This window comes from Oncorhynchus nerka, unplaced genomic scaffold (assembly GCF_034236695.1).
Source record: "Oncorhynchus nerka isolate Pitt River unplaced genomic scaffold, Oner_Uvic_2.0 unplaced_scaffold_1344, whole genome shotgun sequence".
NCBI classification, from domain to species: domain Eukaryota; kingdom Metazoa; phylum Chordata; class Actinopteri; order Salmoniformes; family Salmonidae; genus Oncorhynchus; species Oncorhynchus nerka.
The window spans coordinates 55,290-77,814 of NW_027040002.1; the positions used below are offsets into that span (position 1 = coordinate 55,290).

General features: G+C 43.4%; 1 protein-coding gene across 1 annotated transcript in view; it reads left to right on the plus strand.

The window, feature by feature from the left end:
- Window positions 1-1,316: 1,316 nt before the first annotated feature.
- LOC135559615 (lysophosphatidic acid receptor 2-like) overlaps window positions 1,317-22,525 on the plus strand; it is a 36,078-nt gene continuing 14,869 nt past the window's right edge. The window contains exon 1 of the mRNA XM_065015687.1: window positions 1,317-1,539. The gene's annotated coding sequence lies outside the window, so the exon portion shown is untranslated. The remainder of the gene's footprint in view (window positions 1,540-22,525) is intronic.

A 22,525-nucleotide genomic window follows, 5' to 3' on the forward strand; every position in this document is an offset into this window, starting at 1 on the left:
CTTATTTTAAACGTACTTTGTCCCGTCTCAATGTTTATAATGTGGAGGGTATTATTCTGTTGGCCTCCTAGCATCACTGTCTTCACTGTCATCTCCTAACGCCTCCGCCTCCTAGCATCACTGTCTTCACTGTCATCTCCTAACGCCTCCGCCTCCTAGCATCACTGTCTTCACTGTCATCTCCTAACGCCTATAGCATAATCTGTTTTCACTGTCATCTCCTAACGCCTATAGCATAATCTGTTTTCACTGTCATCTCCTAACGCCTACAGCATAATCTGTCTTCACTGTCATCTCCTAACGCCTACAGCATAATCTGTCTTCACTGTCATCTCCTAACGCCTACAGCATAATCTGTCTTCACTGTCATCTCCTAACGCCTACAGCATAATCTGTCTTCACTGTCATCTCCTAACGCCTATAATCTGTCTTCACTGTCATCTCCCTAACGCCTATAGCATAATCTGTTTTCACTGTCATCTCTAACGCCTATAGCATAATCTGTCTTCACTGTCATCTCCTAACGCCTATAATCTGTCTTCACTGTCATCTCCTAACGCCTATAGCATAATCTGTCTTCACTGTCATCTCCTAACGCCTATAGCATAATCTGTCTTCACTGTCATCTAACGCCTACAGCATAATCTGTCTTCACTGTCATCTCCTAACGCCTATAGCATAATCTGTCTTCACTGTCATCTCCTAACGCCTATAGCATAATCTGTCTTCACTGTCATCTCCTAACACCTATAATCTGTCTTCACTATCATCTCCTAACGCCTATAGCATAACTGTCTTCACTGTCATCTCCTAACGCCTATAGCATAATCTGCCTTCACTGTCATCTCCTAACGCCTATAATCTGCCTTCACTGTCATCTCCTAACGCCTATAGCATAATCTGCCTTCACTGTCATCTCCTATTGCCTATAGCATAATCTGCCTTCACTGTCATCTCCTAACGCCTATAATCTGTCTTCACTGTCATCTCCTAACGCCTATAGCATAATCTGCCTTCACTGTCATCTCCTAACGCCTATAGCATAATCTGCCTTCACTGTCATCTAACGCCTATAGCATAATCTGTCTTCAGACGCCCCTAAGGAACCCTTTAGCCTTTCTATTGTCTTGTTCTATACATAATGTCTTGCTCCTTGTCAAAACAAAATCACACCCAACACTACAGCCCAGCATGGGGGTAAAAACACTGCCTTCGCCAAACGCTGTACTTACGCTGTCAATCATCCTTTCTTCTCCTCTCATTGGTTGTTTTGCCGTTCCAGTATCCAACCGGGAAGCAGTGGAGGCGGGTACGTTGGGCTCCCAGGTTGTCCGAGGCCACATTCTGACAGTCAGAGACCGAGAGCAAGCTCTGCCGCACCCTTTCTCTACCGCGCACAGGTAAACTGCGGCCAAACGACCAAAGTCACTCGAAAGTCACATTTGGATTGTAATTTTTGGCCAAATGTATGGATTAAACAAAGACTAAACTCGTGTCTGGAAGCGGATATGAAGGGATAGGCGCTAAAGCAAGACTAAGGTAAGAAATTTGATATTTTAATGTTTTTAGTTTTAACGAAAGCACATTTTCATTGTTTAGTGAGTGAAAGCTAAACTCGGATAGGCTACTTGCGAAAAACTTAATTTAGGCTACGTTATAGGCCTTAATGACTGGTTTAACTTGATAAACTCGTAAAAGAACATTGCGCATTGTCAGCACTTTTGGATAATGGTTGTGGAGTTTTTCCTTACGGGGGAAAAACAAATGTTAATAACCTTAGTAAAATATTCTCGGTTTTGCTGTGTCTCGCTGGCTGGCTCGCGGTTGCTCCGCTGTATCGCGTGACATTCGATGGTAACTGCACCGATGCAAGAGTTGACCTGTGCACGTAGTGTATGTGCTCGTTTCCCGGATATAGGCTGTAAAATATCTAGATTTTATGTGGCTTTTTTAGCCTACATGTTTTTGTTCTGTTCTTTTTTTCCAGCTGCCATTTGGTCAATTACAGCATTTTGCATAGACCTATTGAGAGTCATGTTTCTAAACTTGTCAAACCAACATGTTTCACACCAAAAAAAGGTGCACACTCGGCCTTTGGCGCACCCACATGTTGTAAGCGCTCTGCTTCTGCAATTCCCACGCACTCGCTCTGTGGAGCGTTCGGCGGGAGAGCGAGAGAGAGAGCGCGTAAAAGAAGACTATTTAATGGGTCAGAGTTGATCTCACGGTGTTATCTGTTGTTTTTATTGCCCCCCGGCGCGGGCGGCTCCTCCACGGTGATTGCCCTGTCCAGCACGGCTTTGCCCCCTGTAGATCTACACAGAGCTCACCACAACACCACGAATAGACTGTTGATCACCTTATCTCTTTAGTAGCCTGTCAATTAAACGTTGTAAAGGTGTGTGAGAGGTGGGGGGATCGATGACAACTCAAACACATCCACTTGCACACAGGCAGAGACTGAGGCAGAAGGTGAGAGACTGGCAGAGACTTAGGCAGAAGGTGAGAGACTGGCAGAGACTGAGGCAGAAGGTGAGAGACTGGCAGAGACTGAGGCAGAAGGTGAGAGACTGGCAGAGACTGAGGCAGAAGGTGAGAGACTGAGGCAGAAGGTGAGTGACTGGCAGAGACTGAGGCAGAAGGTGAGAGTGAGGCAGAAGGTGAGAATGAGGCAGAAGGTGAGAATGAGGCAGAAGGTGAGAGTGAGGCAGAAGGTGAGAGAATGGCAGAGACTGAGGCAGAAGGTGAGAGACTGAGGCAGAAGGTGAGAGACTGGCAGAGACTGAGGCAGAAGGTGAGAGTGAGGCAGAAGGTGAGAGAATGGCAGAGACTGAGGCAGAAGGTGAGGGACTGAGGCAGAAGGTGAGGGACTGAGGCAGAAGGTGAGAGTGAGGCAGAAGGTGAGAGTGAGGCAGAAGGTGAGAGTGAGGCAGAAGGTGAGAGACTGAGGCAGAAGGTCTCCAGCTGGGTCAATATGTACCATGTTCTTTACCTCCTACCCCTTTAACATATCCCAAAAAGAAGCTAACTAAATGTCAAGAGACGGGGTTTTGTCTGTGTCAATGGGCTAAGAGGATCTGAATAGTGACGTTGTAAAGTGAAGAACCGAGAGACGGAAGTGAACTAGACCTGCATCCTGGAAGTCAACTAATGGAGGTGGGTCCAGTTTCAGTCTTTAGCCGACAGTTGGAGATGTGAACAAAGAAAACACCTTTTGTTTCTCAGAAAACAGTCAACGTCTCTCTCACCTCAGTTCGTTCTAGTAGCCGGCCCTCTGATGTAATGGAAAGATAAGGTTTGTTTGGAAACTAGAAAATGACTTTCCGCTTGCGGATGAAACTGCTCTTAATTCTCGGTAAGATTGGAACGAAACAACATCTCAACTGATAACGCAGGCAGGAGGAGAGGGGGAGTAGTGTGTGTGTGTGTGTGTGTGGTTGAATGACAAGAATAGAGGAGACTCGCTGCACGGAGCCGCATATAGGGGGTCTATCTGACTCACACACACACACACACACACACACACACAGCATTGCTGTTTTATTCCGACTGTCAGTGTTAAAGGCTACAGGACTAGGGAGACCTGAACTGACCCTACATCTCTGAGTGGACTGACTATGTGGTAATCAGTTTGTGAACCCAGACTAATACAAAATAACAGAGTTATAACTACAGACTGGACAGTAGAATGCAGACTAATATAACAGTTATTACTAGACAGTAGAATGTAGACTAATATAACAGAGTTATAACTAGACAGTAGATTGTAGACTAATATAACAGTTATAACTACAGACTGGACAGTAGAATGTAGACTAATATAACAGTTATAACTAGACAGTAGATTGTAGACTAATATAAGAGTTATAACTAGACTGTAGAATGTAGACTAATATAACAGTTATAACTAGACAGTAGAATGTAGACTAATATAACAGTTATAACTAGACAGTAGAATGTAGACTAATATAACAGAGTTATAACTAAACAGACTGGACAGTAGAATGCAGACTAATATAACAGAGTTATAACTAAACAGACTGGACAGTAGAATATAGACTAATATAACAGTTATAACTACAGACTGGACAGTAGAATATAGACTAATATAACAGAGTTATAACTAAACAGACTGGACAGTAGAATATAGACTAATATAACAGTTATAACTACAGACTGGACAGTAGAATATAGACTAATATAACAGAGTTATAACTAAACAGACTGGACAGTAGAATGCAGACTAATATAACAGAGTTATAACTAAACAGACTGGACAGTAGAATATAGACTAATATAACAGTTATAACTACACAGTAGAATGCAGACTAATATAACCGAGTTATAACTAGACAGTAGAATGCAGACTAATATAACCGAGTTATAACTAGACAGTAGAATGCAGACTAATATAACAGAGTTATAACTAGACAGTAGAATATAGACTAATATAACAGAGTTATAACTAAACAGACTGGACAGTAGAATGTAGACTAATATAACAGAGTTATAACTAGACAGTAGAATGTAGACTAATATAACAGAGTTATAACTAGACAGTAGAATGTAGACTAATATAACAGAGTTATAACTAGACAGTAGAATGTAGACTAATATAACATAGTTATAACTAGACAGTAGAATGTAGACTAATATAACAGAGTTATAACTAAACAGACTGGACAGTAGAATGCAGACTAATATTACAGTTATAACTACACAGTAGAATGCAGACTAATATAACAGTTATAACTACACATGACATTGTGTCATCCTGAACTTTGGCCACAATGCTGTATTCCATTTTGATGTGCCTCCAGCGATACCTCTCCTTTCCATTTTGATGTGCCTCCAGCGATACCTCTCCTTTCCATTTTGATGTGCCTCCAGCGATACCTCTCCTTTCCATTTTGATGTGCCTCCAGCGATACCTCTCCTTTCCATTTTGATGTGCCTCCAGCGATACCTCTCCTTTCCATTTTGATGTGCCTCCAGCGATACCTCTCCTTTCCATTTTGATGTGCCTCCAGCGATACCTCTCCTTTCCATTTTGATGTGCCTCCAGCGATACCTCTCCTTTCCATTTTGATGTGCCTCCAGCGATACCTCTCCTTTCCATTTTGATGTGCCTCCAGCGATACCTCTCCTTTCCATTTTGATGTGCCTCCAGCGACACCTCTCCTTTCCATTTTGATGTGCCTCCAGCGATACCTCTCCTTTCTATTTTGATGTGCCTCCAGCGATACCTCTCCTTTCCATTTTGATGTGCCTCCAGCGATACCTCTCCTTTCCATTTTGATGTGCCTCCAGCGATACCTCTCCTTTCCATTTTGATGTGCCTCCAGCGACACCTCTCCTTTCCATTCTACAGGTAACTGCCAAAATAAAGGGTGCACTTTAGTAAAAGAGGGGTAGAAAGTATATTGAAACTGAAGCATGGGTTGCTTCCATACAGGAAGTTACAGACACTTGTAGAATGTATGCCAAGGCACAGTGAAGCTGATCTGGTGGCCCAAGTCCCTGTTAACACACTTTAGGCTGGTGTTTCCTTTATTTTGGGAGTTACCTGTAGCAGCAGGCTACACGGTGAAGGGAACAGCTGTGTAGGTGAGACGGCTCGAGTCACACTACAGGGAATACAACCTAATACAGAGTGGATACTTCTACAACATACCATTTACATATTTGTTTTTAGATTTGGTTGTAAGGAAAAAATCACTTCTCCTTTAAGAAAGAGGGAGAGGGGGAGGGAGAGAGGCTCCTGCAAAGGGTGTGTCTCCATCTGTAATGACCTGTTTGCATTCAAACTAGTGTTTACTGATTCTTCCCAGTACTCACACACTGGCATAACAGGAAGTATAAATCAGACAGCTCAGTGTTTAGAGTTCTGATATATGAGACACGCACTTCCTCTCTTAATCACACACACACACCTCTCAGAATCTGTTTAGCTCCCTAGAGTCAGTCAGGAAGCACCGTTCATCCCCATCAGAATCTGTTTAGCTCCCTAGAGTCAGTCAGGAAGCACCGGTCATCCCCATCAGAATCTGTCAATTTCATCTAGAAATATATGTTTTGTTGCATTGGATGCATCTCAAATATACAGCCGATGTTTCACTTCTGCATCTGTGGTGGAAGGTGGCTGAGCTACAGCGTTGTTTGTCAGACAATGAGATACCGAACACCGGTCTTCTCACAAAAACGGTTCTTAACCTCTTGCTTCTACTCTGGACGCTTGCGTCCCAACTAGAGCTCTGGAAATGCAAATGCGCTACGCTAAATGCTAATAGTATTAGTTAAAACTCAAAAGTTCATTAAAATACACATGCAGGGTATCGAATTAAAGCTACACTCGTTGTGAATCCAGGCAACAAGTCCGATTTTTAAAATGCTTTTCGGCGAAAGCATGAGAAGCTATTATCTGATAGCATGTAACACCCCAAAAGACCCACAGGGGACGTAAACAAAATAATTAGCATTTCGGCGTTACACAAACCGCACAATAAAATAGAAAACATTCATTACCTTTCACCATCTTCTTTGCTGGCACTCCTAGATGTCCCATAAACACTATTTGGGTCTTTATTTCGATTAAATCGGTCCATATAAAGCCTAGATATCGTTATATGTAGACTGTGTGATAAACGAAAAAAACATTGTTTCAAAACGTAACGTCATTTTTTTAAATTCAAAAAGTCGACGATAAACTTTAACAAAACACTTCGAAATACGTTTGTAATGCAACTTTAGGTATTAGTAAACGTTAATAAGCGATAAAATTCATCAGGAGGCGATGTAAAGATCATTAGCTGTCCGTCTGGAAAAATGTCCGGCTAGAAACTCAACGAAAATATCCGGTCCTAGACCCGAGGAGATACGGTGCCCTGCATGTGTTTGACCAAGAAAAAAACTCGAAGGAAATGACAAGACTCTAGACACCGTGTGGAAGCTGTAGGTACTGCAACCTCAGTCAATTAATTGTGGTTCACCTTTATCAATGGGTTCAAGTAGCGCATGGATATATTTTCCCATTTTCAGTGATCAGTTTTTCCTGTGCTTTTCGATGTAAATGCTGTTCTGGTAAAGCCACAGCAGTGATTTAACCAGTTTTATAAACGTCTGAGTGTTTTCTATCCACACAGACTAAGCAAATGCATATACTATATTCCTGGCATGAGTAGCAGGGCGCTGAAATGTTGCACGATTTTTAACAGAATGTTCAAAAAAGTAGAGGGTCGACTTAAGAGGTTAACATCCGAACTAGGGATGCACGATATATCGGTGAACATATCGGAATCGGACGATATTAGCTAAAAATGCCAACATCGGTATCGGCCCGATGTCTAGTTTAACGCCCGATGTTAGAAACTTATGTCGAAGCTACTGTGCATACCTGTACAAAGTAGGTACATGCCGTAATAACGCCATGTAAAATGATGCGCTACACTGCAACACAGCATTCCTAACCTGGCCCACAATGTCTGCTGTGTGGATCGCGCAGTCAACACGTGCAACACAGCATTCCTAACCTGGCCCACAGTGTCTGCTGTGTGGATCGAGCAAGCAACACAGCATTCCTAACCTAGCCCACAATGTCTGCTGTGTGGATCGAGCAGGCAATACAGCATTCCTAACCTGGCCCACAATGTCTGCTGTGTGGATCGAGCAGTCAATAAGTCGAGGTATTTGAAAGAGTAAGAACATTTCAGCGAGACGACTCAAAGGCCAAATCCATTAAAGCCAACATAATGGAATTCATTGCCCTTGACAATCAACCGTTCTCTGTCGTGGGTGATGTCGGCTTTCGCCGACTGGTCGAGCACCGGTACACACTAACAAGTGCGCTATTTTTCAGATGTTGCCCTGCCGGAGTTACACAGTAGTAGCGTCACTGCTATTAGCTTTTCGACATGCATACTATGGAACGCTGTTTGGGTCTTTGCCAGAAAAGATACAGTAGCACTGTCAAAGCTATACAAAAAAAGCCTGCAAACACTGGCCACGAACAATGTTTACAATACCGCATTGGTAATAAAGCATAATTTGTACAACCACAACTTCTAGGGTAGCTAGCTTTAGCTTGGTACCTAGCTAGCACCAATACAGCCAGCCTGGAAACAATGACCAGTTGAAATTGCAGTAATTTTCATTATTCTTAGCAATGATTTAGGAATCCTTGTGAGTAAGTATTAGCTAGGTTGCCACTTGTTGTTCGCCTACTGAAATTGAACTCCAGTTCATGAAAATAAATAGCTAGCCAGCTACTTAAACCTGTTGCCCAAAGCTAACGTTATAAGCAGCCAGCTAGCTTCATCTGGCTAGTGAGGCTTGACTGGACCGGGTTATGTGTTGTGAAGCTAGCCACAATAAGGATTAGGCACAATAGTGGAATTTGCTTTTTGCCTTCTAAATAAAAGTATGTAATTGACTGTGATGCAAATGAATACAGATAGTAGAAGTATGTCATACTTTTATTTTGAAGGCTAACCACAAAATCCACTATTGGTTAATCCTTATTGTGGCTAGCTTCACATAGATGGGTCCGACCACGATTAATCAAATAAGAACGGTCTTATAAGTAAGGGTTATTTTAGATGATGACACCTAGCTATATAGTTAGCTAGCTAGCTAACTATAGCTACTGAAACAGATGTTGTTTTGCATTGTTTATGGGGAAGATTGTTTGCATCCATGAGCTAGCTAGCTTTTTTATGACCAACACTGTAGGTGCTCGAGACAAGTACCAGCATCATAGCATACGTATCGATGAATCGTTGTGATATATGAAATACGAGTGATGGTGTAATAACTACTTTAAATGTTAAATTATTTGACGTGGAGTCATATTCGGGTCCTGATTGGTGAACATGGAGTCATATTCAGGTCCTGGTTGGTGATCATGGAGTCATATTCAGGTCCTGATTGGTGAACATGGAGTCATATTCAGGTCCCGATTGGTGAACATGGAGTCATATTCAGGTCCCGATTGGTGAACATGGAGTCATATTCAGGTCCCGATTGGTGAACATGGAGTCATATTCAGGTCCCGATTGGTGAACATGGAGTCATATTCAGGTCCCGATTGGTGAACATGGAGTCATATTCAGGTCCCGATTGGTGAACATGGAGTCATATTCAGGTCCCGATTGGTGAACATGGAGTCATATTCAGGTCCCGATTGGTGAACATGGAGTCATATTCAGGTCCCGATTGGTGAACATGGAGTCATATTCAGGTCCTGATTGGTGAACATGGAGTCATATTCAGGTCCTGATTGGTGAACATGTCAAATAGTCTTATTTGACGTATCTTTTTTTAAATGACCCAAATGGCGTTCCGTAGAAATCCTGGTTGAGAATGAAACGACTGAACAAATGAACAATGAAACAGCACAGCAAGAAAGTGAAAAAAATAGGTTTTGGTTATAAAAACAACACACTTTTTGGTTAGTGTGGTGTGTGTGTGTGTGTGTAACCTTTATTTAACTAGTCAAGTCAGTTGAGAACAAATTCTTATTTACAATGACGGCCCGGACGACGCTGGGCCAATTGTGTGGCGCCCTATGGGACTCCCAATCACGGCCGGATGTGATACAACCTTGATTCGAACCAGGGACTGTAGTGACGCCTCTTGCACTGAGATGCAGTGCCTTAGACCGCTGCGTCCGTGTGTGTGTGTGTTAACGATTTAACTGTACTCGAATCCATGAAAGGCCGCAACATTTTTCAATATTGGTTATCGGTATCATTACCGTTTTTTTTGGCAAGGATAAATATATCATATCAATCGTATCGGACAAAAATGTTGTATCAGTGCATCACTAATCTGAATGGTTTCACCTAGAAACTATTATGCCCCCTCTATGGGAAGACGGCTCTCACGAACACGATGGTGTTCTCCGTTCACGGAACTCGTCTGTAGGTAACCGGTACCTAAAAATAAATACAATAAATTGAAGTATGAAGGTAGTTTTGTGCCTTCCTTAATTAAAAACGAGTGAAATATGTGTGTAAAAACACATGAAAACAAACCAGATTTCCTGATCTTCTATCTACTAGATACACCTCAGAACCTTATTCATTATCATTTAAATTTGGACTGTTTTCTTTGCCATTTATTCAATGTGTTCCCCCCCCCCCTAAAGATAGATCTGTGAACATCTCTCTTCCTCTGAGTACAGAGAAATCATGTCACCTCATTTCCCTTCTCTCTGAGACACACATACACACTCTCTCGCTCTCTAGTACCCCCTCTCCCCCTCCCAGCACCAACCTACACATGTAATAACGTGGATGACCCCTGGATCATGACTCTAGACTTTTATAACAGCCACTGAGCCTGTTCTGGTGATGTCACACTCTTTAACATGTTACCACAGTCTGGACAATACAACACAGTCTGTATGGAGGAACAACCGACTCCACATGTCAGGATTTGGTCTTACAACTGACTGTTTTGGCTTGGTAGCCTTCTTCAGTTTGTAGGGCAACGGAACAGTCTACTGTGCACACACACATAGTTACACAAAAACACTCACCATAGTACTCTGTGTGTTTGTGGTAAGCTACAGGATGTCTGTGTTTTTGCATGGCCCATTTGTAACTGCCAGCTGTCTGTCTGTCTCTCCCAGTTAAAGGAGAATGAAACACTAGTCTTTAGAACACCAGCTAACTGGAAATCGCCATATTGGCATTGTTGCATCATCGGAGAGAGTTCTGGAATTCCTGAATTTTTCCGAGACCGTGACCAGTGCCTACATTAATGATCATACTTTACTGGTGTCAAACCATATATGAAAGTATGATACATATTTTGAAAGCTGAGAAACAGCCCTTTCAAATGATATGACATCCAATATACATCGATCAAATGGTAATCAGTCAAGAAAAACACCTGTGAAATGTCTCTTGTGCCTTGAGCACAACTTCCTAATGACGATAGACTCAACATGCTCTACTTTTTTTCCCTTATTTTGTAAGGATTGATCATTTGAAATCAGAAGACCTTTTTGCTGTGAATGATGAGTTACAGCTGTTCTAGTGAAAGGAGGTATTTTTGTAGAATTCTATGTTCTGTGATCAGACAATTTATTATCTGGATAGTATATTTGACTTTTTCCACATTTGATTGTTTTACCGCCTAAATTTACCGCCTAAATTAAACCGCACTGGATCATACAGCTGCAAAGACAAAGTATGAATTTACATATATATATATTTTTACCTTTTAACTAGGGAAGTCAGTTAAGAACAAATTGTTATTTAAAATGACTGCCTACCCCGGCCAAAACCAGACGATGCCCTATGGGACTCCTAATCATGGCCGGATGTGATACAGCCTCCTGCATTAGTCCGTGTCCAACACAGGTCACATAATGCGCTGCATGGAGTCACTCTGTGTGCAATAATAGTGTCTAACATGATTATTGAATGACTGCCTCATCTCTGTAACCCACACGTACAATTATCTAGAAGGTCCCTCAGTCGAGCAGTGAATTTGGAACATAGATTGAACCACAAAGACCAGGGAGGTTTTCCAGTGCCTTGCAGAGAAGGGACATGCACTAGTAATGTCATATTAGTAAAACAATACCTTTTATTGAAAGACTAAGGTAAAACCCCCCAATATGCTACAAAAAGCCATGCTATCATAACATTACATACAACATTTATCTCAGGGATATGGGTCTGGAATTACAAAATATGATAAGAATAAGGCATCTAATGACAATAATTGTCTTTTCCAACTAAAACATACTAGTCCTGGAGCGTAACACACCAAGAGTCACAATGGGAACACGCTAAAAGCATGTAAGGGAAGTGAAATGACCAGTGACAGTCTGAGTTATTGGGTGAAGGTCTCTTTACTATGACCAGTGACAGTCTGAGCTACTGGGTGAAGGTCTCTTTACTATGACCAGTGACAGTCTGAGCTACTGGGTGAAGGTCCCTTTACTATGACCAGTGACAGTCTGAGCTACTGGGTGAAGGTCTCTGTACTATGACCAGTGACAGTCTGAGCTACTGGGTGAAGGTCTCTTTACTATGACCAGTGACAGCCTGAGCTACTGGGTGAAGGTCTCTTTACTATGACCAGTGACAGTCTGAGCTACTGGGTGAAGGTCTCTTTACTATGACCAGTGACAGTCTGAGTTACTGGGTGAAGGTCTCTGTACTATGACCAGTGACAGTCTGAGCTACTGGGTGAAGGTCCCTTTACTATGACCAGTGACAGTCTGAGCTACTGGGTGAAGGTCTCTTTACTATGACCAGTGACAGTCTGAGCTACTGGGTGAAGGTCTCTTTACTATGACCAGTGACAGTCTGAGTTACTGGGTGAAGACCAGAGTCTTTACTAGAGCCTGTGTTTGGTATGTACAGAACCTTCAGAAACTATTCACATCCCTTGACTTTATCCACATTTTGTTGCGTTATAGGCTGACTTTAAAATAAATTAAATCTACATTTTGTGTCACTGGATCCACATGAATGTAGAAGTGTGGATGCTAATGGTACTTACCTACGGTGCAGCAAGAGGAACTGGCCCTCCCTACCTTCAGGCTCTGCTGAAACCCTACATCCCAACCAGAGTACTCTGTTCTGCCACCTCTGGTCTCTTGGCCCTCCCTACCTTCAGGCTCTGCTGAAACCCTACACCCCAACCAGAGTACTCTGTTCTGCCACCTCTGGTCTCTTGGCCCTCCCTACCATCAGGCTCTGCTGAAACCCTACACCCCAACCAGAGTACTCTGTTCTGCCACCTCTGGTCTCTCATTTTTCACCAAGCAATTGTATTAGTAGAAAATAATATAATTTACCCATTTATTTTTCGAATATCTAGATAGATGGAGCTGTGATGTACTGCTACCAGATATCTAGATAGATGGAGCTGTGATGTACTGCTACCTGATATCTAGATAGATGAAGCTGTGATGTACTGCTACCTGATATCTAGATGGAGCTGTGATGTACTGCTACCTGATATCTAGATAGATGGAGCTGTGATGTACTGCTACCTGATATATAGATAGATGGAGCTGTGATGTACTGCTACCTGATATCTAGATAGATGGAGCTGTGATGTACTGCTACCTGATATCTAGATAGATGGAGCTGTGATGTACTGCTACCTGATATCTAGATAGATGGAGCTGTGATGTACTGCTACCTGATATCTAGATAGATGGAGCTGTGATGTACTGCTACCTGATATCTAGATAGATGGAGCTGTGATGTACTGCTACCTGATATCTAGATAGATGGAGCTGTGATGTACTGCTACCTGATATCTAGATAGATGAAGCTGTGATGTACTGCTACCTGATATCTAGATAGATGGAACTGTGATGCACTGCTGCCTGATATCTAGATAGATGGAACTGTGATGTACTGCTACCTGATATCTAGATAGATGGAGCTGTGATGTACTGCTACCTGATATCTAGATAGATAGATGGAGCTGTGATGTACTGCTACCTGATATCTAGATAGATGGAGCTGTGATGTACTGCTACCTGATATCTAGATAGATGGAGCTGTGATGTACTGATACCTGATATCTAGATAGATGGAGCTGTGATGTACTGCTACCTGATATCTACATAGATGGAGCTGTGATGTACTGATACCTGATATATAGATAGATAGATGGAGCTGTGATGTACTGCTACCTGATATATAGATAGATAGATGGAGCTGTGATGTACTGCTACCTGATATCTAGATAGATAGATGGAACTGTGATGTACTGCTACCTGATATCTAGATAGATGGAGCTGTGATGTACTGCTATCTGATATCTAGATAGATAGATGGAGCTGTGATGTACTGCTACCTGATATCTAGATAGATAGATGGAGCTGTGATGTACTGCTACCTGATATCTAGATAGATAGATGGAGCTGTGATGTACTGCTACCTGATATCTAGATAGATGGAGCTGTGATGTACTGCTACCTGATATCTAGATAGATGGAGCTGTGATGTACTGCTGCCTGATATCTAGATAGATGGAACTGTGATGTACTGCTACCTGATATCTAGATAGATGGAGCTGTGATGTACTGCTATCTGATATCTAGATAGATAGATGGAGCTGTGATGAACTGCTACCTGATATCTAGATAGATAGATGGAGCTGTGATGTACTGCTACCTGATATCTAGATAGATAGATGGAGCTGTGATGTACTGCTACCTGATATCTAGATAGATGGAGCTGTGATGTACTGCTACCTGATATCTAGATAGATGGAGCTGTGATGTACTGCTACCTGATATCTAGATAGATGGAACTGTGATGTACTGCTACCTGATATCTAGATAGATGGAGCTGTGATGTACTGCTACCTGATATCTAGATAGATGGAGCTGTGATGTACTGCTACCTGATATCTAGATAGATGAAGCTGTGATGTACTGCTACCTGATATCTAGATAGATGGAGCTGTGATGTACTGCTACCTGATATCTAGATAGATGGAGCTGTGATGTACTGCTACCTGATATCTAGATAGATAGATGGAGCTGTGATGTACTGCTACCTGATATCTAGATAGATGGAGCTGTGATGTACTGCTACCTGATATCTAGATAGATGGAGCTGTGATGTACTGATACCTGATATCTAGATATATGGAGCTGTGATGTACTGCTACCTGATATCTACATAGATGGAGCTGTGATGTACTGATACCTGATATATAGATAGATAGATGGAGCTGTGATGTACTGCTACCTGATATATAGATAGATAGATGGAGCTGTGATGTACTGCTACCTGATATCTAGATAGATGGAGCTGTGATGTACTGCTACCTGATATCTAGATAGATAGATGGAGCTGTGATGTACTGCTACCTGATATCTAGATAGATAGATGGAGCTGTGATGTACTGCTACCTGATATCTAGATAGATAGATGGAGCTGTGATGTACTGCTACCTGATATATAGATAGATGGAGCTGTGATGTACTGCTACCTGATATATAGATAGATAGATGGAGCTGTGATGTACTGCTACCTGATATCTAGATAGATGGAGCTGTGATGTACTGCTACCTGATATCTAGATAGATGGAGCTGTGATGTACTGCTACCTGATATCTAGATAGATGGAGCTGTGATGTACTGCTACCTGATATCTAGATAGATAGATGGAACTGTGATGTACTGCTACCTGATATCTAGATAGATGGAACTGTGATGTACTGCTACCTGATATCTAGATAGATGGAGCTGTGATGTACTGCTACCTGATATATAGATAGATAGTTGGAGCTGTGATGTACTGCTACCTGATATCTAGATAGATGGAGCTGTGATGTACTTCTACCAGATATCTGAAACCGTTTTGTCTCCAGCTGAGACTTCAGTTGGTCTTGGGTGCATATATTGTGGTTGAAATACTGTCTGCTGGTATAACAGTGTTAAGGATAACCCATTACATGCACATTTTCTCAAGAGATGCTGAAAGAAATATACAATTTCTCCACTCCTGTTCCCGAGACGACATTAACATTTCGTTTAATTTCACTACAAGGAAATAATAATAATTACGCTGCAGGTTATAGTCCAGTCCAGTGTCCATATTTCAGTTCCTATTCCATTTAACCCATATATTTCAATGATGACTATTCTGTTTAGTCATGGATACAGGGATACTCATGAGTGGGATATCAAAGCTGCATCTAAACAGCTTATCCTGAAGAAGACCCTAAGCAGGATATGAGCTAGTATCTAGTGCCAGAGGGAGGGAAGACCCTAAGCAGGATATGAGCTAGAATCTAGTGCCAGAGGGAGGGAAGACCCTAAGCAGGATATGAGCTAGTATCTAGTGCCAGAGGGAGGGAAGGCCCTAAGCAGGATATGAGCTAGTATCTAGTGCCAGAGGGAGGGAAGACCCTAAGCAGGATATGAGCTAGTATCTAGTGCCAGAGGGAGGGAAGGCCCTAAGCAGGATATGAGCTAGTATCTAGTGCCAGAGGGAGGGAAGACCCTAAGCAGGATATGAGCTAGTATCTAGTGCCAGAGGGAGGGAAGACCCTAAGCAGGATATGAGCTAGAATCTAGTGCCAGAGGGAGAGAAGACCCTAAGCAGGATATGAGCTAGTATCTAGTGCCAGAGGGAGGGAAGACCCTAAGCAGGATATGAGCTAGAATCTAGTGCCAGAGGGAGGGAAGACCCTAAGCAGGATATGAGCTAGTATCTAGTGCCAGAGGGAGGGAAGGCCCTAAGCAGGATATGAGCTAGTATCTAGTGCCAGAGGGAGGGAAGACCCTAAGCAGGATATGAGCTAGTATCTGGTGCCAGAGGGAGGGAAGACCCTAAGCAGGATATGAGCTAGTATCTAGTGCCAGAGGGAGGGAAGACCCTAAGCAGGATATGAGCTAGTATCTAGTGCCAGAGGGATGGAAGACCCTAAGCAGGATATGAGGTAGTATCTAGTACCAGAGGGAGGGAAGACCCTAAGCAGGATATGAGCTAGTATCTAGTGCCAGAGGGAGGGAAGACCCTAAGCAGGATATGAGCTAGTATCTAGTGCCAGAGGGATGGAAGACCCTAAGCAGGATATGAGCTAGTATCTAGTGCCAGAGGGAGGGAAGACCCTAAGCAGGATATGAGCTGGAATCTAGTGCCAGAGGGAGGGAAGACCCTAAGCAGGATATGAGCTAGTATCTAGTACCAGAGGGAGGGAAGACCCTAAGCAGGATATGAGCTAGTATCTAGTGCCAGAGGGAGGGAAGAACCTAAGCAGGATATGAGCTAGTATCTAGTGCCAGAGGGAGGGAAGACCCTAAGCAGGATATGAGCTAGTATCTAGTGCCAGAGGGAGGGGAGACCCTAAGCAGGATATGAGCTAGTATCTAGTGCCAGAGGGAGGGAAGGCCCTAAGCAGGATATGAGCTAGTATCTAGTGCCAGAGGGAGGGAAGACCCTAAGCAGGATATGAGCTAGTATCTAGTGCCAGAGGGAGGGAAGACCCTAAGCAGGATATGAGCTAGAATCTAGTGCCAGAGGGAGGGAAGACCCTAAGCAGGATATGAGCTAGAATCTAGTGCCAGAGGGAGGGAAGACCCTAAGCAGGATATGAGCTAGTATCTAGTGCCAGAGGGAGGGAAGACCCTAAGCAGGATATGAGCTAGAATCTAGTGCCAGAGGGAGGGAAGACCCTAAGCAGGATATGAGCTAGTATCTAGTGCCAGAGGGAGGGAAGACCCTAAGCAGGATATGAGCTAGAATCTAGTGCCAGAGGGAGGGAAGACCCTAAGCAGGATATGAGCTAGTATCTAGTGCCAGAGGGAGGGAAGACCCTAAGCAGGATATGACCCTAGAACGTCACAATATTTGACTGTAGGGAAGGTATTCTTTCTTTGAAGGCTGTACACACAGAGGATGGTGTGCTTTACCAGAAATCTCTATTTGGGCTCATCTGTTCACAGGACATTCTCCCAGAAGGATTTTGAAATGTTCATGTGTGTTTTGGTCCAAATCTGATGTCTCTCTCTCCGCAATGGGATCCTGCTGGCTCTCCTACCATATAACCCCCTTTCATTGAGTTGGAGACAGATGGACAGAGTTGAAACTGTCGTACCTTGTCTGTCTGAAGGTCAGCTTGAATCTGTGTGGCAGTTGATCGAGGCGCTTTTCTCCACCTTTCAAACAATCTGTCGCTGCGATCTTCTATCATCTCTTGCAGCCACGTCCTGGGAGGTTGACTACAGTGGAATGGGCCTTACACTTCTAGTTAACATTACGTATCGTAGCAACAGGAACATCAAGGTCTCTGGAGATGGACTTGTAGCCTTGTTTGGCTACAATCTTGTGTCTGACCTCAGAAAACCAGAGAATTTTCTTTATTTTCTCCATGGTCATTGTGGTACACACAGTGACACAAAACAGATTGTCAGAACCTATAAGCACCTAGTAGTCCTACAGCTGTTTATTCTGCTGTGAGTGTTAGACAGTCAGATCAGGGTAGAGGTCCTGTATGGTTCAGTTAGACAGTCAGATCAGGGTAGAGGTCCTGTATGGTTCAGTTAGACAGTCAGATCAGGGTAGAGGTCCTGTATGGTTCAGTTAGACAGTCAGATCAGGGTAGAGGTCCTGTATGGTTCAGTTAGACCGTCAGATCAGGGTAGAGGTCCTGTGGGGTTCAGTTAGACAGTCAGATCAGGGTAGAGGTCCTGTATGGTTCAGTTAGACAGTCCGATCAGGGATATGGTAGAGGTCCTGTATGGTTCAGTTAGACAGTCAGATCAGGGTAGAGGTAGAGGTCCTGTATGGTTCAGTTAGACAGTCAGATCAGGGTAGAGGTTCAGTTAGACCGTCAGATCAGGGCAGAGGTAGAGGTCCTGTATGGTTGTTAGACAGTCCGATCAGGGATATGGTAGAGGTCCTGTACCGTTCAGTTAGACAGTCAGATCAGGGTAGAGGTTCAGTTAGACAGTCAGATCAGGGTAGAGGTCCTGTATGGTTTAGTTAGACAGTCAGATCAGTATAGAGGTCCTGTATGGTTCAGTTAGACAGTCAGATCAGGGTAGAGGTTCAGTTAGACAGTCAGATCAGGGTTGAGGTTCAGTTAGACAGTCAGATCAGGGTTGAGGTCCTGTATGGTTCAGTTAGACAGTCCGATCAGGGTAGAGGTTCAGTTAGACAGTCAGATCAGGGTAGAGGTCCTGTATGGTTCAGTTAGACAGTCAGATCAGGGTAGAGGTAGAGGTCTTGTATGGTTCAGTTAGACAGTCAGATCAGGGTAGAGGTCCTGTATGGTTTAGTTAGACAGTCAGATCAGGGTAGAGGTTCAGTTAGACAGTCCGATCAGGGTAGAGGTCCTGTATGGTTCAGTTAGACAGTCCGATCAGGGTAGAGGTCCTGTATGGTTCAGTTAGACAGTCAGATCAGGGTAGAGGTTCAGTTAGACAGTCAGATCAGGGTAGAGGTCCTGTATGGTTCAGTTAGACAGTCAGATCAGGGTAGAGGTCCTGTATGGTTCAGTTAGACAGTCAGATCAGGGTAGAGGTCCTGTATGGTTCAGTTAGACAGTCAGATCAGGGTAGAGGTCCTGTATGGTTCAGTTAGACAGTCAGATCAGGGTAGAGGTAGAGGTCCTGTATGGTTCAGTTAGACAGTCAGATCAGGGTAGAGGTCCTGTATGGTTCAGTTAGACCGTCTGATCAGGGTAGAGGTCCTGTGGGGTTCAGTTAGACAGTCAGATCAGGGTAGAGGTCCTGTATGGTTCAGTTAGACCGTCAGATCAGGGTAGAGGTCCTGTGGGGTTCAGTTAGACAGTCAGATCAGGGTAGAGGTCCTGTATGGTTCAGTTAGACCGTCAGATCAGGGTAGAGGTCCTGTGGGGTTCAGTTAGACAGTCAGATCAGGGTAGAGGTCCTGTGGGGTTCAGTTAGACAGTCAGATCAGGGTAGAGGTAGAGGTCCTGTATGGTTCAGTTAGACAGTCAGATCAGGGTAGAGGTCCTGTATGGTTCAGTTAGACCGTCAGATCAGGGTAGAGGTCCTGTGGGGTTCAGTTAGATCAGGGTAGAGGTAGAGGTCCTGTATGGTTCAGTTAGACCGTCAGATCAGGGTAGAGGTCCTGTGGGGTTCAGTTAGACCGTCAGATCAGGGTAGAGGTCCTGTATGGTTCAGTTAGACCGTCAGATCAGGGTAGAGGTCCTGTGGGGTTCAGTTAGACCGTCAGATCAGGGTAGAGGTAGAGGTCCTGTATGGTTCAGTTAGACAGTCAGATCAGGGTAGAGGTCCTGTATGGTTCAGTTAGACCACATATGTCAGAGTCAAGGCCCGCGGGCCACATCCGGCCCGCAAGAAGGTTTTTTACGGCCCCTGGGATGATCTTGATTTATTATTAGAACCGGCCCGCAGCAAGCCGGCAGCCCGCAGATCTTTTACACGCACCAATACTACATTTCCCACAATGCAAAGGTGACGCACCGAGCAGTAGGCTGCTTCATTTCAATATTTATTGGCACAGCAGTCGTCAGCATCACAGTAAAATTAACTTTCAGATACCCATCAAAAATGGCAAAACGGAAGGTGGATACTGAGAACCGGGGGTTTCAAACAAGGTGGGAGTCGGAGTATATGTTCACGAAGGTAGCTGGAAAACCTGTGTGTCTTCTGTGTGGAGAAAGTGTGGCGGTACTGAAAGAGTATAATCTGAGACGACATTATGAAACGAAACACGCGGACAAAAACAAGAATATGGACATGGAACAAAGGCTACAAAAGGCAGAGGAATTAAAACGAGGCCTCAAATCTCGACAGGCTCTGTTCAAAAAAGCCAAATCACAAGGCCAGGCTGCTGTCAAGGCCAGTTTTATTTTGGCAGAAGAGATCGCTAAATCAGCCCGGCCATTTACGGAGGGGATTTCATCAAAAACTGCATGATTAAAGTTTGTGACGAAGTTTGCCCAGAAAAAAGGCAACTCTTTTTAAATGTGAGTCTGAGCAGAAACACCATTGCCGAGAGAGTAGACCAGTTGTCCATCAATCTAAAAGAGCAGCTTGTGAAAAAGGGAAAAGATTTTATTGCATATTCCTTGGCTGTGGATGAGAGCACCGACATTTCTGACATTGCCCAGTTGTCAATTTTCATCCGCGGAGTGGACTCCAACCTAAGCGTGACAGAGGAGTTTTGGCTTTACGTCCTATGCATGGCACAACTACGGGGCATGATTTGTATGAAGAGGTGTCAAGATGTGTAAATGAGATGGAGCTGCCTTGGAAAAACTCGTGGGTTTGACAACCGACGGAGCACCTGCGATGTGTGGACACAGGAGCGGACTGGTGGCGAAGATACGGGAAAAGATGCAAGAGGAAAACGCGACAGGTGAGCTGACAGCTTATCATTGTATCATACACCAGGAAGCGTTGTGCGGTAAAGCCTTGAAAATGGAGCATGTAATGAGCATCATCACGCGCACAGTTAACTTTATCAGAGCCAAAGGTTTGAATCACCGCCAGTTCAAGGCATTTCTGACGGAGTTAGAAACGGAGCATGGTGATTTGCCTTATCACACAGAGGTGCGATGGCTAAGCCAGGGAAAGGTGCTTCAAAGATGTTTCGAGCTTCGTGAGGAGATTTGTCTGTTCTTGGACAGCAAAGGGAAAGACACAACACAACTCCGAGACGAAATGTTTCTGTGTGAAATGGCTTTTCTGTGTGACATTACGAGTCATCTGAATGCAATAAACTTGCAGCTGCAGGGTCGGGATCGTGTCATCTCTGATATGTACAGTACAGTGAAGGCATTTAAAACCAAACTGACTCTGTGGGAGACGCAGATGCGGAAAGAAAATTTGAGCCACTTTCCCAGCTGCCAGACCATGAAAGAGAAGCTCTCTACCAGTGCGTTCCCGAGCACACAGTTGGCTGATAAAATAGGTATGCTTGCCGCTGACTTTCGACGCCGATTTGCTGACTTTGAAGCACAAAAAGCAGGTTGGAACTGCTCGGTAACCCATTTGCTGTTGACGTGGAAAGCTCACCACCAAACCTCCAAATGGAGTTGATTGACCTCCAATGCAATGATGCACTGAGGGCAAAATATGCGGCAGTGGGTGCTGCGGAGTTCGCCCGTTTCCTCCCGGCACAATGCCCCAGCTGCGCATCCAGGCTGCTCAAACGTTGTCTATGTTTGGCAGCACATACCTGTGTGAACAACTGTTTTCTTTGATGAACCTGAACAAAACATCACACAGAAGTCGACTTACTGCTGAACACCTCCACTCAATTCTGAGGATTTCTTCAGCTCAGAGCCTTACCCCGAACATTGATGAACTTGTGGAAAAGATGGGACACCACCAAGTATCACCCTCAACCTCAAACAAGTGAACATTACTGTGCAATCACATATTTAGAGTTTTTACTCAGTTCAAGTTTAAAAGTTAAAATTTAATATTTGTTTTCACTGCATGTTACTTCTCCTTAAACAAAGTGTTGTTTTTGATTAATAGATTTTTGCACTTTATTTTTTTGTATTTCAATCCAATTATATTTTAAAAATATTTCAGTTGAGTGGATGATAGAAAATTGCTATTATTGTTTTTTCTTTGAAGTAAATTTAGCCCACTTTTGCTAAAATAGAAAATATAGTCTACTGATGGTGCCTTGAATACCGGTTTCTTTCATTTAATGTTCATGTTATGGGGATATTTATATAAAGGAAATTTGTCTTTTGTGTCTGTTGAAAATTAAAGATTACTGACAGAGCCATAAGAAAATATTGCTTTATTTATCTGATCATATTGTAATATATTTGTTAGGTTTTCAGTAGGTTCAATTAGGTTCACTAGACTATATGCGTCATTTAAAAAATTTTCAATGAACATTCGAACAGTCCGGCCCTCGTCTTGTAGCTGATTTTTTTATTTGGCCCTCCGTCCATTTGACTTTGACACCCCTGAGTTAGACCGTCAGATCAGGGTAGAGGTCCTGTGGGGTTCAGTTGGTAGAACATGGTTCTCGCAATGCCATTGTCATGTGTTTGATTTCCTCGGTGGCCTCC